The sequence below is a fragment of the Microcebus murinus genome, chromosome 2 (assembly GCF_040939455.1).
Source record: "Microcebus murinus isolate Inina chromosome 2, M.murinus_Inina_mat1.0, whole genome shotgun sequence".
Classification (NCBI taxonomy): Eukaryota; Metazoa; Chordata; class Mammalia; order Primates; family Cheirogaleidae; genus Microcebus; species Microcebus murinus.
Window position 1 is genome coordinate 17706409 of NC_134105.1, and position 15807 is coordinate 17722215.

The following is a 15807-nucleotide window of genomic DNA, read 5'->3' on the forward strand; positions in this document are numbered from 1 at the left end:
GCATGAAAAATAAAAAAGATAATAAAATAGGCCGGGCGCGGTGGCTCACCCCTGTAATCCTAGCACTCTGGGAGGCCGAGGCGGGTGGATTGCTCAAGGTCAGGAGTTCGAAACCAGCCTGAGCAAGAGCGAGACCCCCGTCTCTACTATAAATAGGAAGAAATTAATTGGCCAGCTAATATATATAGAAAAAATTAGCCGGGCATGGTGGCGCATGCCTGTAGTCCCAGCTACTCGGGAGGCTGAGGCAGGAAGATTGCTTGAGCCCAGGAGTTCGAGGTTGCTGTGAGCTAGGCTGACGCCACGGCACTCACTCTAGCCTGGGCAACAAAGCAAGACTCTGTCTCAAAAAAAAAAAAAAAAAAAATAGAAGAAAAAATTTGTGGCTGAGCACAGTGGCTCATGCCACTCTGGGGGGCCAAGGTGGGAGGATCTCTTGAGCTCAGGAGTTTGAGACCAGCCTGAGCAAGAGTGAGAGCCCATCTCTACTAAAATAGAAAAGATTAGCCAGCATGGTAGCACACACCTGTAGTCACAGCTACTTGGGAGGCTGAGGCAGGAGGATTACTTAAGCCCAGGAGTTGGAGATTGCAGTGAGCTATGATGACATCACTGCACTCTAATCAGGGTGGTAAAGTGAGACTGTGTCTCCAAAATAAATAAATAAGTAAATAAATAAAAATTAAAATAAAATAAAAAATGAAAAACAACAAGAATGTTAAATGTTAATAATAATAAAAACTACTGTTTAATGAGTGTTTAGACAGGCTGGGCAGCGAGCAGGGCATTAAAAGCTGCGGTTAAGAGCACAGGCTCCAAACCCTCAGCCCTACACTTATTCTATGATCTTGAGCCAGTGATTTACCTTCTTTGAGCCTCAGTTTCCTCATCTGTAAAATGGGGATGATAAAGTTTCCTACCTCATAGGGCTTTTGACGTGTTGCTGTTGTTACTGTTCAGTAAGCCTTTAACTATTAATATAATCCAAATACAAAAAAGTACACAAATAAGTGTGTAAGTCAATGAATTTTTCACAAAATAGCATGGTCATAAAACTAGCAAAAAGGGTGATTTTGAGATCAAGAAGACACCTGGAAAATACTTGGCACAGCGGCGGCTGGCACAGAGAAAGCATTGGTGATGGGTGGTCACGTGGCTTGCTCCATGTTTCATGGGCACTGTGCGAAGCACTCTCCGTGCATGATTTTTATTTAATTCTCACAATAACCCTATGAGGTAGGCACTAATATTACCCTCATTTTAAATAAAGAAACTGAGATTCACAGAAGTTAAATATAATGCCCAACATCATAAAGTTAGTAAATGACAGAGTTGAGAGAGGAACCCACGTCTTTTGCCAAAACCCTTGTCCCAAACCCCTTGATATATTGACTCCCGAAGATGTCTATTGCAGTATCAGCTAATAGGTTTTTTTTTTTTTTTTTTTGAGACAGAGTCTTGCTTTGTTGCCCAGGCTAGAGTGAGTGCCATGGCGTCAGCCTAGCTCACAGCAACCTCGAACTCCTGGGCTCAAGCAATCTTCCTGCCTCAGCCTCCCGAGTAGCTGGGACTATAGGCATTCGCCACCATGCCCGGCTAATTTTATATAATATATATATATATATATAATAGTTGGCCAATCAATTTCTTTCTACTTATAGTAGAGACGGGGTCTCGCTCTTGCTCAGGCTGGTTTTGAACTCCTGACCTTGAGCAATCCGCCCACCTCGGCCTCCCAGAGAGCTAGGATTACGGGCGTGAGCCACCTCGCCTGGCCTAGCTTTTTTTTTATTGGATATTGAATGACCAATGTGGTATGCTGTGGTCTGCTGAATTCTAGAGTTGGTTAAACAAACATTTATTGAACATTTACTATGTGCCAGGCTCTGTTCTAAACACTGGAGATATAGAGCAAACAAGAGAGAAAATTCCATTTTCTCCTTGGGGAGCTTATATTCTGGTGCTAGAAGACAGACTAAAAAAAAAATTTTTTTTTTATGTAATAAATGCTATCAAGAAAAGAAACCAGGATAATGGGATGGAGAGACTTGGAGAGACTTGTACTTGGGGGACTGCTTTAGGTACGGATGTTCCAGGAAGGTCCCCGAGGAGGGGATGGTTGATCCAGGATGATGTGCAGGAGCTGGCGAGTGGCGGCCTGAGGAGGGCGTGCTACACAGAGCTCGAGGGTCTGAGCGTGTTCAGGGGACAGACAGAATATTATGCAGCCCTTCTGAAATACTGTTTGGAAAACTAAAACCGGGACAAAAGTAGAATAAAAAAGCATAAGATACACGAAGATGACAACTATTACAATGTATGGGCACACCTGGTCCCAACCTTTGCCAGATGGAGAAAATTCTCAGAAAAGTGAAACAGTCAATTTATTGAGATGGTGCAATCGTGGATGTTTTGGTTGTTTTATACTCTTCAAAAGATATCTGCTATTGTTACATTATTGTTTCTGCAATTTTTTTTTCTTTCCCCTGAGACAGAGTCTTGCTCTATTGCATGGGCTAGAGTGCCCTGGCGTCAGCCTAGCTCACAGCAGCCTCAAACTCCTGGACTCAAGCGATCCTTCTGCCTCAGCCTCCCAAGTAGCTGGGACTACAGGTGTGCACCACCATGCCTGGCTAATTTTTCTATTTATCGTAGAGATGGGGGTCTTGCTTTTGCTCACACTGGTCTCAAACTGCTGAGAGCTCAATTGATCCTCCTGCCTCAGATTCCCAGAGTGCTAGGATTACAGGTGTGAGCCACCTCGCCTGGCCCAGCAATCACACTCTTTGATATTTTTACCCAAAAGAGTTGAAAACTTATGTTGACACAAAGACCTGTATACAGATGTTTATAGTAGCTTTATTCATCTTTGTCAAAACTTGGAAGCAACCAAGATGTTCTTTAATAGATGAATGGATAAATAAACTGTCGTACATCCAGACAATGGAATATTAATCAGCACTAAGAATAAATGAGTTATCAAGCCATTAAAAACATAGAGGAGACTTAAATACATATTATTAAGTGAAAAAAGCCACTCTGAAAAGGCTACTTACTGTAGGATTCCAATTATATGACATTCTAGAAAAGGCAAAACTATAAAGATAATAAAAAACTAGTGGTTGCCAGGGGTCAGAGGGAGAAAGGGATGAAGGCACAGCATTGAGGGTGATTCGTAGGATCAGTGAATGTACTTTGTATGACACTATAATGGTGGGTGCAAGTCACTATATAGTCAAGTCCAACAAGAGTATACAACACTAAGAGTGAACACTAATGTAAACAATGGGCTTGGGTGATAATGATGTGTTCACATAGGTTCATCAAGCATCACAAAGGTACCACTCTGGTGGCAGATGTTGACAATGGAGAAGGCTGTGCATGCATTGGGGCCAGGGGTGTATGGTGTATCTCTGTGCCTTCCTCTCAATTTTGCTGCTCTGAAAAATAACGACTATTAATTTTTTAAAAATCAATATAAGAAATCAAAAAAGCATTTCTGGTATAATTGTGAGCTCAGGAGGAGGAAAGGGAAATTCCTGGAAGATCTTTGTTCCTTAAGGTCTGCCACCACCCATCTGGGAAGGAACAAAACGGAAGTCGTGTGTAAGAGGCTGGACCACCGACACCCACTAATTACCGGACACTTTCTGCATGCTGGTCCCTGTGCTTCGTACAACAGCCAAATGAAAATGTTGATATTACATGAAAGATTAAAACATTATTATTATTCCCAGGCAACAGCTGAGGAAACTGAAGCTGAAGGATATAGATTTTTCCCGGCCACTCGGTTCTGAGTCCAGAGGCTGAGTCTAAACCACTGTCTAAGCCTCTCTAAGGGGCTCTCTAAGCCCCTCCTAACCTTGAGTCCATGATTCTGTGCATGGATTTGCTCCTTCTGGGGGCCCAGGAGGGCCCTGCTCTCTTGGGCACTGGATCCCTGGAAGGACAGTGCTGTGCCCACAGGGGACTGGGGAGATGACAGCCTGGCGTTTGACTTCATGCAGGAATTTCACACCTTCCCAGACCTAGACTGCAGGTGGAGGGTGTCTGGCTGAGAAGGGGCCAAGTGCCGCCTGTGGAGGCTGGGAAGGATTGCCCCCGCTGGGGGGGGGGGGGAGGCCAGCGGCTCCTTCCCCTGCCCTCCTGGCCACCTGTTCCCGGCCTCATTCTCCCCACCTCCCCATCTCATCTTCGGAATGCAAAATCCAAAACTGGAGGGGCTGGCTGGGTATTAATAACTCGACTCTGACGTCTGTGCTGATAAGAAAGACATTCCCTACTGGCAGCCAGGACATCCGCATGCCTGCTCAGAAATCTCTCCAAGCCCTCAGTGCCCCTAAAGAGAATGAGGATGGCAGTTTAATAATAGTAGCCACAGCTACCCTGTTTGAGTGCTTTAGGGGGCCAGACCGTGGTTCCAAATGCATCACCCACATTGTTGCATTTAATCCTACAGCCAGCCCTTCAGGTACTTTTAGTATTTCCATTTTATAAACAGGGAAACTGAGGCTCATGAGAGGTCAAGTAACTTGCCCCAGGCTACGCAGCAAGTGAGCAGCGGAGCGGAATGCAAGTCCTATGTGCCAGCAGCACCCAACCCTTATGTTCTCTCCTGTGGGCGGTGAGAGCCAGAGAAAGGTCTCCTGCTCTGGCCCGCGCGGTCAGCACCGTGGCTCCGTGTCTTTAACTTCCAGGAACAGAGTTGACTGGGATGGGGCGGAGACGGAGGAGATGAGCTTCCAAGAAGGTGCCTCTCTAATGATGGACAGCAGGATGGGGCCTGTTGGCCCAGGCCTCGTGACAGCCCCAGGGGGTAGGGACAGGGCCAGCCTGGAAGAGGGGCCCTCCCCAGGCCTCGGGAGTGGGGACTCGGGTAACGGGAACACGTGTTCCTGCCCCAGGCTCTGCCTGGAGTAGGCAGGGCCTCTCTGCCCTGCTCACCTCTTCTCTCTGGGTCCTGGTTCACCGTCCCTTGCTTGGCTCTTCACTCCTTGGAGGAGCTCGGCTGTTTAGGGTTTCCCAGGAAACGGGGTCAGCCGCAGCGAGAGGAGGGCAGAGAGGCCCGTTTGTCCAGGGCCTCAGGTCACAAAGGCCTCAAATTTAGGCTTTTGACATTCGCTTCTGAGGGGCAGTGTGGCACAGCAGTTAAGCCTGCAGCCCCTGGAGCCACCCTGCTGCTGGGCCACCCTCCCAGGTCTGCCACTTAATGCTATGCAACCTTGGGCAGTTTCCTTAACCTCACTCTGTGCCTCAGTTTCCCCATCTGTAAAATGGAAATAAATACCAATTTCACAGAGTTGTTGTGAAAATGAAATGAGCTGATAAATATAAAGTGTACACTTCTGTGTGAAGCCTGGCCCAGAAGAAACACTCAGTCAGCATTAGTTGCTCTTTCCACATGGAGTTACACACAGAATCATGTATAGAATAGGAAGAAAACATCCATCAAAGAAATTATTTTCCCCCCCATGTCAATGTCAAGACATCAAAGGAATTTTTAACAACCATCTCCTATAATCCCACCACTCAACACAACCAACCACCAACACTGTTTCTATTTCCTTCAATTTTTTTCCTGTTTATCATTTTTACAACATTGTAATTGTGGTTCACTTAAAAGTTAAGTAACTTTGGTACTTTTTTCATTAACATTTTATACTGGCCAGCAAGGTGGCTAATGCCTATAATCCTAGCACTCTGGGAGGCCAAGGAGGGAGGATCGCTTGAGGTCAGGAGTTCAAGACCAGCATGAGCAAGAGCAAGACCTCATCTCTACTAAAAATAGAAAAAAATTATCTGGGTGTAGCAGCAAAAGCCTGTAGTCCCAGCTACTGGGGAGGCTGAGGCAAGAGGATCATTTGAGTCCAGGAGTTTGAAGTTGCTGTGAGCTGATGTCATGGCACTCTAGCTCGAGCAACAGAGTGAGAAATTGTATCCTAAGCATTCTCTATAATCATTCATTGGGTTTTTATTGAGGGTTTACTATGTGCCAACTGCTCTAGGCAGCAAAGCAGACAAAACCCTTTTCTCCTGGAGCTGACATTCTCACAGGGCATTGCTACATGGTCTTAGAACTCATTCTCTTCAGGCGGATCGCTCGAGATCAGGAATTCGAACCCAGCCTGAGCAAGAGTGAGACCCCGTCTCTACTATAAATAGAAAGAAATTAATTAGCCAACTAATATATGTAGAACAAAAAATTAGCCAGGCCTGTAGTCCCAGCTACTCGGGAGGCTGAGGCAGCAGGATTGCTTGAGCCCAGGAGTTTGAGGTTGCTGTGAGGTAGGCTGACGCCATGGCACTCACTCTGAGACTTTTTTGAGACTCTGTCTCAAAAAAAAAAAAAAAAAAAAAAGAATTCATTCTCTTAAATTGAGGTCTAATTTACATATGGCAGAGGATGCAGATATAAAGTGTGATGTACAATAAATTTTTATGTGTATAGTCACCCAGATAACCACCACTCAGATCAAGATACAGAACATTTCCACTGCTCCAAAGATTCCCTCACCTTCCCAGTCAATAAACACCCCCTTCCCCCAGGTAACCTTCTGGCTTCTATCAACATAGATTAGTTTTACCTGTGTAAAAATGAGATCTGATCTTTTGAGAATGTTCACTTTTCAATGGCTGCAGAATATTCCATCCTATGGATATACTGTTGGACTCATATTTTGCTTTTAGTTTCTCACTCTCATCAATAATGCTATGTTGAGGCTGGGCGTGGTGGCTCACACCTGTAATCCTAGCACCCCGGAGGGCCGAGGCAGGCGGATTGCTCGAGGTCAGGATTTTGAAACCAACCTGAGCAAGACCCCGTCTCTACTAAAAATAGAAAGAAATTAATTGACCAACTAAAAATATGTATAGAAAAAATTAGCCGGGCATGGTGGCGCATGCCTATAGTCCCAGCTACTCGGGAGGCTGAGGCAGCAAGATCGCTTGAGCCCAGAAGATTGAGGTTGCTGTGAGCTAGGCTGATGCCACGGCACTCACTCTAGCCTGGGCAACAAAGTGAGACTCTGTCTCAAAAATAATAATAATAGGCCGGGCGCTGTGGCTCACGCCTGTAATCCTAGCTCTTGGGAGGCCGAGGCGGGCGGATTGCTCAAAGTCAGGAGTTCAAAACCAGCCTGAGCAAGAGCGAGACCCCGTCTCTACTATAAATAGAAAGAAATTAATTGGCCAACTGATATATATATAAAAAATTAGCCGGGCATGGTGGCGCATGCCTGTAGTCCCAGCTACTCGGGAGGCTGAGGCAGAAGGATCACTCAAGCCCAGGAGTTTGAGGTTGCTGTGAGCTAGGCTGATGCCACGGCACTCACTCTAGCCTGGACAACAAAGTGAGACTCTGTCTCAAAAAAAAAAAAAAAAAAAAAAAATAATAATAATAATAATAAAAATAATGCTATGTTGAATGACACATTTTAAAATTATTTCCTTAATCTAGACTCTCTGAAGTGGGACTCATTACTGAAAGGGTTCTTGGTAAATATGGATGGAATGCCTTCCTAAAAGATTGTACAGTACCCCCAGCGGTGCGTGAATGTGCCAGCTCAGTGGCAGGCGCCAGCGATGGGTATATGGCGTGACTGCGGAGTCCAGCTCAACTCAACCATCCACCTTCTGAGCCCTGCTTTACCTTGAACACACACATATAACACAGTGGTACGGAAGGGCGTCTCCAAGAGAAGTCTGAATAGCAGGAGAAGGACCCATGAGACAGTACTGCTCTCTTGGTGAAGTCACCCTAATTGGGAGTTTGGGACTCAACTTTACAGTGTCAGAACTCTAACTTTTTGCAGCACACTAAGAGGGAATTCACCTTTTATCAATGGACTGACAATAACCAAACAACAGAGTCTGATTCAGTCACAAAGCAGATATCAATCCATGAGTTTACAAAAGTAAATTTAACTGTTAAGTAGGCAAGAATGCATGTGCCGAGGCCGGGCGCTGTGGCTCACGCCTGTAATCCTAGCTCTTGGGAGGCCGAGGCGGGCGGATTGCTCAAGGTCAGGAGTTCAAAACCAGCCTGAGCAAGAGCAAGACCCCGTCTCTACTATAAATAGAAAGAAATTAATTGGCCAACTGATATATATATAAAAAAAAAAAAATTAGCCGGGCATGGTGGCACATGCCTGTAGTCCCAGCTACCCGGGAGGCTGAGGCAGAAGGATCACTCGAGCCCAGGAGTTTGAGGTTGCTGTGAGCTAGGCTGACGCCATGGCACTCACTCTAGCCTGGGCAACAAAGCGAGACTCTGTCTCAAAAAAAAAAAAAAAAAGAATGCATGTGCCAGAAGACTCGTGTGTCCTCCTCCTGTTAGAAGGCCACAGGAGAAACCAAATGACAACGGGAAAGTTTCTTGATGTCTCGGGATGGGTTCCCCAGAAAGCAGAAATGGCAAGAAGGAAGCACTGAGATGTGCAGAGAGGGCACCCTTATCTTCAGCTCAGCAAACTCCCCAGCTCTGAGTCCACGGGGAACACTGACTTTTCCTTAGGTCCAGCAGTTCCTTGACTATTTCTTCTTCCCACCTCAAATTTCCAAACACTAGATCCCGTGTAATCTCCCACCTGCCCTTAAATCTTCTACTTCTCCCCATCTCCCCCATCACAGCCTGGTCCAGACCACCATCATCTCTCCCCTAGACCATGCCAATGGAGCCCTCTTGCCCACTCTTGATCCAATCTTCACCTGGCAGTCAGATCTTTTAAACTGGAAATATGATTGAGTTTAAAATCTCTACTTAAAACACTTTGGTGGGCCAGGCATGGTGGCTCTCGCCTATAATACCAGCACTTTGGGAGGCCGAAGTGAGAGGATCACTTGAGGCCAGGAGTTCAAAACCAGCCTGGGTAAATAGTGAGACTCCTGTCTTTACAAAGAAAAAGAATAAGAAAAATCAACCAGGCATGCTGGCACATGCCTTTAGTCTAAGCTACTCCAGAGGATGAGGTAGGAGGATTCCTTGAGCCCAGGAGTTTGAGGCTGCTGTGAGCTATGATGATGCCACTGCATTCCAGCCTTGGAGACAGAGCCAGACCTTGTGTCAAAAAAAAAAAAAAAAAAAAATTCTTTGATGATTGATGGATGAATGGATAAACAAAATGTGGTGTATTCATATAGCAGAATATTATTCAGCCTTAAAAAGGAATGAAATTCTGATGCTTGCTACAACATAGATGAACCTTTAAGACATTATGCTAAGTGAATCAAGAAGCCAATCACAGAAGGACAAATACTGTAGGATTCACTCATAGAGGGACCTCATATGACAGAAAGCAGTATAGTGGTTACCATGGGCTGGGGCAAGGGGGAATGGGGAGTTATTGTTTAATGGGTACCGAGTTTCACTTTCGGATGATGAAAAGTTTTGGATGGTGGTTGCACAAGAATGTGAATGTACTTAATGCTGCTGAACTGTACACTTAGAAATGATTAAACTGGTAAATTTTAAGTTATCTATATTTTACCACAGTTAAAAAAACACCCTTGCTGACTCATTACTTTTATCCCCTAATCCATAATAGGGTCTACAAGACCCTACAAGATATGGCCCCTGCCATTGTAAAAAGGGAGTAATAATAGTAGCTGCCTCAAGGGGTAACTGTGCAGATTAAATGAGATCTTGTGTAAATGGCAGTTTGCACAGTGTCAGGCACGGAAGGCAATACAAACATTACCTGTTATTTATTTGCATTACCCCTTTATTATTATTTTTTTAAGTACAAATACTTTATTATATTCAGCCCCTGTAAAGCCATGAGATGTTTGAAAAACTTTTTAAACATGAATCCAAGGATCTAGTTTTAAGAACTTGGGTATGAATGGGTGAGACCCTACCCATTTAATGGAGTTCTCCAAATGAGAAAGAAAGTAAAATGAAAAAAGAAAGTATAAAATGAAAGGAAAGTCCCATAGAGTTTTGAAATTCTTCTGCACAATCCTGTCTTCCTTATTCAAGAAGTTTGTAGTCATTTCTAGAATTCACTCCAGGAGTCAACTTCTTCATTTAGATATCAGCAAACCAGTCATGGCAAAAGATACACAAAGATAAACAACACCAAGACCACAACGATGAAGAAGAAGAGATCCAGCCCGTAGGAGCGTTTTGGAAGACCGTTTGCCCGGGACTGAGGCTGCACTGCGAGGTGCTGCTGCTGCCTCAGCCTCCAACAAGCCTCGTGGCTCCCGGAGACCACCCCGACCCTCTGCCACGCCCCGCTCCATCTCGCCCCTGCAAGCCGAGAACCTGCATTACCCCTTTATATTTACCTATCTATAGTTTATAGGTGTAATTGCTCTGTGATCATCTGCTTCCTGGGAATCCATTCTAATTAGGGGCATCTTCATGTGCCTTTTGCCATGTGACCTCTGTTCAGATAGGAAAAATAAAGTCCAGAATCAGTGATTTATGCGGCTTGGGACCTGGAGTCCAAACACTCCAGGAGTCTTGGCCCCACCAGTGACTTATTAGAAACTTAAGTTACTGAGTCTGTTTGAGCCTCAGTTTCTCCAGCTGTGAAATGGTATGCTGACGTTATAGCCACTTCCTAGGGTTCTTGTGAGATATAAAAGGACGCAACTCTTCATAGGTTTGGGAGTTCAGACCTGCTTTAATTAGGCTGGGGCCACAGCTGCACTAATGGAACATGCCACCAGGGGGAAGGCTTGCTACAACAAAGCTCTCACTTGTTCAAAACTCCCATTTCTTTAGATCATGATTGTCTAACTTTTTTTTTTTTTTTTTCTTTTTTTGACAGAGTCTCACTCTGTTGCCTGGCTAGAGTGCCGAGGCATCAGCCTAGCTCACAGCAACCTCAAATTCCTGGGCTCAAGCAATCCTACTGCCTCAGCCTCCCCAGTAGCTTGGACTACAGGCATGTGCCACCATGCTTGGCTAATTTTTCCTATACATTTTTTTTTTTTTTTTTTTGAGACAGAGTCTCACTTTGTTGCCCAGGCTAGAGTGAGTGCCATGGCATCAGCCTAGCTCACAGCAACCTCAAACTCCTGGGCTCAAGCCATCCTCCTGCCTCAGCCTCCAAAGTAGCTGGGACTACAGGCATGCGCCACCATGCCCGGCTAATTTTTTCTATATATATTAGTTGGCCAATTAATTTCTTTCTATTTATAGTAGAGATGGGTCTTGCTTTTGCTCAGGCCAGTTTCTAATTCCTGACCTCGAGCAATCCACCCGCCTCATCCTCCCAGAGTGCTAGGATTACAGGCCTGAGCCACCAAGCCCAGCCATTTCCTATACATTTTTAGTTGACCAATTAATTTTTTTCTATTTTTAGTAGAGATGGGGTCTCACTCTTACTCAGGCTGGTTTTGAACTCCTGATCTTGAGCGATCCTCCCACCTTGGCCTCCCAGAGTGCTAGGATTACAGGCATGAGCCACCGCACCTGGTTGTCTAACTTTTTATTGGGGAAAAATTCGAACATTCACAAAAGTGGCATGAACCTCACGTACCCAGCAGTAGGTTTCAACAACTGTCAACATTTTGCCAATCTTCCCCTCTCTTTTTGTTTGTTGTGGTGCTTGTGGAATAATTTTAAAACATATCCCAGACCTCATTTCATTTCATCCGTAATACATCAGTGTGCTGTTCCAATCGAAAGACTTTCGTTTAAATAAGCACTCTGTCATTGTCACACCTAACAAAAAAGAACAATAATTCCTTAATTTAGGCCGGGCGCGGTGGCTCACGCCTATAATCCTAGCACTCTGAGAGGCCAAGGCGGGAGGGTTGCTCGAGGTAAGGAGTTCAAATGAGCAAGAGCGAGACCCCGTTTGTGCTATAAATAGAAATTAATTGGCCAACTAATATATTAAAAAAATAAAATAATAATTCCTTAATTTAATCTATCAGTTCATATTCAAATTTCCCTGATCATAGCAAAGATGTCTTTTTTTTTTTTTTTGAGGTAGGGTCTCACTTTGTTGCCCAGGCTAGAGTGAGTGCCGTGGCGTCAGCCTAGCTCACAGCAACCTGAAACTCCTGGGCTCAAGCAATCCTCCTGCCTCAGCCTCCCGAGTGGTTGGGACTACGGGCATGTGCCACCATGCCCAGCTAATTTTTCCTATGTATTTTTAGTTGACCAATTAATTTCTTTCTATTTTTAGTAGAGACGGGGTCTCGCTCTTACTCAGGCTGGTTTTGAACTCCTGACCTTGAGCGATCCGCCCTCCTCAGCCTCTCAGAGTGCTAGGATTACAGGCGTGAGCCACTGCGCCCAGCCAGCAAAGATGTTTTGATAGTTGACTCGTTTGAATCAGGATCTAAATGAGGTTATTGCATTTGAGAAATCTCTTGAGGCTTATACTTGAACATCCTACCTTCCATTTTTACTTTCATGCCATGAATTTGTTGGGGAAACCGATACTTGTCCTGTAAAATGCCCCACATTTTGAGTTTGGCTAATTGTGGTCATTGTCCATCCTCCATATTTCTAATAAACTGGTAATTGTTAGATCCAGGCTTGATTAGTCTTAGACTCTCTTTTTTCTTTTTCTTTTTTTTTTTTGGCAAGAATATTTCATGGAGTACTGTATTACCCTCTTAGTGATTTTAAGATTGATCAGTGGTTTCAGGCAGTGTTAGCAGTGCTCCCCAACCTTTTTGGCATCAGGGACCAGTTTCATGGAAAATAATTTTTCCACAGAAGGGTGGGGAAATGGGGTTCAAGCCTGGTTCTTAACAGGCCAACGATGGGTACACAGCCCAAGAGTTGGGGACCACAGGCCTAAGGTTCCCATTACAAAGTTTCCCAACAACTTTCCACTCAATTGTTTTAGCATATTATTTTAGCATTATTTCACAATTGTTGCCTAAATGAACTCATTGTTTCATTAGAGTTTGCAAAATCATGCTTTTTTTTTTTTTAATTTTTTGAGACAGGGTGTCACTTTATTGCCCAGGCTAGAGTGAGTGCCATGGCATCAGCCTAGCTCACAGCAACCTCAAAATCCTGGGCTCAAGCAATCCTCCTGCCTCAGCCTCCCAAGTAGCTGGAACTACAGGCATGTGCCACCATGCCTGGCAAATTTTTTCTATATATATTAGTTGGCCAATTAATTTCTTTCTATTTATAGTAGAGACGGGGTCTCACTCTTGCTCAGGCTGGTTTCGAACTCCTGACCTTGAGCAATCACCCGCCTCATCCTCCCAGAGTGCTAGGATTACAGGCGTGAGCCACCACGCCTGGCCTAAAATCATGCTTTTCTAATCCCATCATTTCCTCTGCATTTATTAGTTGGAATTCATCTATAAAGAATAACTTTTTGGTTGTGCAGTGGCTCACACCTTGAGTCCAAGAGTTCGAGGCTGCAATGGGCTATGATCTCACTACTCCACTTGAGCCTGGGCAACAGAGTAAGAGCCTGTTTCTTGAAAAAAAAAAAAAAAAAAAAACTAAATTAAAACAACTTTTTAAAATCTACTATTTGGTTACCTGGAATACAATACATAAAGGAAAGAACAGAAAACTATTTGATTATTTGCCTTTATTTATTAATATTCAAAGTGATTAGTTGACTGCTTATAATGCACCAATGGTAACAAATGTATTGTTTACCTTAAGTAGAATTATGAACTAACGGATTTTTACATATTTTATGTGTTGTAATCTACTGAAGTAATTATTTTTCTCTCAGTGCTCAAATTGTTCTATCTTTGGCCTGTGGGGCCCCTTTGGATTGGTTCCTCGGTCATTTCAAGTCGTTGATAGCTTCCTGGCTTCCAGGCACAAGTTGACTCAAGCTCACCTTTCCTCCTCCAGATCTGGAATCAGCTATTTATCAAAGGAGCCTTGATTTTGTTTTATTTTTACTTTTTTTAAAACTGGAAAATGGGCTGGGCGTGGTGGCTCACACCTGTAATGCTAGCACTTTGGCAGGCGGAGGCAGGAGGATTGCTTGAGGTCAGGAATTTGAGACTAGCATGAGCTATATAATGAGATTCTGTCTCTACAAAAAATATAAAAATATGCCACGTGTAGTGGCACTCTGCTACTCGGGAGGCTGAGCAAGGAGGATGGCTTGAGCCCAGGAATTTGAGGCTGCAGTAAGCTATGATGATGTCACTGTACTCTAGCTGGGACAACAGAGTAAGACCCTGTCTCAAAATAAATAAATTAAAATAAAATAAAATTCACTGAAAAGGCCAGGCATAGTGGCTCACGCCTGTAATTCTAGCACTCTGGGAAGCTGAGGCAGGAGGATAGCTTGAAGTCAGGAGTTTGAGACCAGCCTCAGCAAGAGCAAGACCCCGTCGCTACTAAAACTAGAAAGAAATTAGCTGGACAACTAAAAATAGAAAAAATTAGCTGGGCATGGTGGCACATGCCTTAGTTATTACAGTGTCATACTTTCAAAATAGCAGTATCAATATTACTATGAAGAATAAAACTAATATAGTTGTATCTCTATGCAGTTTTAGTTGTCCTTAGCCTATATTCCATTAGAGAAATACATCAAAACATGTAGAAAGCCACTTGAAATGATTTTCTGTGTGGTTATGACACAAATCTGACATATGGATAGTTAATTTGCTTCCATTAATTTTTATGGAGTACATTTTTTTTGAACTTTGTCTTATAAATATGCAAAACATGTACTTTTATCAAAATAGTAACTATACAATAAGGTACATTAACAGAAGTCTCATTTCTGCCCCTATCCTCTCCATCTCACAAAGGTAACCATTTTTAGCAGTTTGGGGTTTGTTCTTCCATTGTTTATTTTTTAAATATAAGTAATAATGTGTATTTATATCTCTCCCTTACACAGAAGATAGCATACTATAAACAACAGTATGCACCTTGCTTATTTCACTTAATGTATACGGAGATCACTCCATATTAGTATATGTTTTTTAGTACATGTAATAAATCTTGGCCGGGCGCGGTGGCTCACATCTGTAATCCTAGCACTCTGGGAGGCCGAGGTGGGCAGATCACTCAAGGTCAGGAGTTTGAAACCAGCCTGAGCAAGAACGAGACCCTGTCTCTATTATAAATAGAAAGAAATTAATTGGTCTACTAAAAATATATAGAAAAAATTAGCCGGGCATGGTGGTGCATGCCTACGTCCCAGCTACTCAGGAGGCTGAGGCAAGAGGATTGCTTCGGCCCAGGAGTTTGAGGTTGCTGTGAGTTAGGCTGACGCCACAGCACTCTAGCCAGGGCAACAGAATGAGACTCTGTCTCAAAAAAAATAAAAAAAGAAAGAAAGAAATCTTCCATATATTTTTTATGGCTATATAGTATTTCACCCTGTACTATAGCATATAATTTATTCAGTCAGTTTTTATTATTAGACGTGTGAGCAGTTTCCAATCTTTTGTTACTCATTAATACCATAATGAATAGCCTTGTGCATAGTTTTTTGTATTTTTGCCCACAGGTCACTAGGATAGATTCTTAGAAGTCTATGATTTGACCTAGGGTTGCTGGGTCAAAGGGTAAGTACATAAGTAATGTCACTATATATTGCCAAATTTATTTGATAACAGTTACAACATTTTGCCTTCCCCCCAGCAATGTCTGAGAATGCTACCCTCAGGTGTATTTTGATACCATATCAGACTAGGAGGTTACAGAGATGAATCACAGACAAGGTTCCTGTCCCCAGGACCTCTCAGTCCTGTGGGAGGAGGTCTGTGGGCAAATAATGAACAGTGTAATAAGCAGGGCAGATTCACCTTGAAGCTAGTTATGCTCAAGCTTGTCCCTCACAAGAACCCTTTCCAATGTTCTAGCAATGTGTTCACAGGGCCATTTTGCAGTCT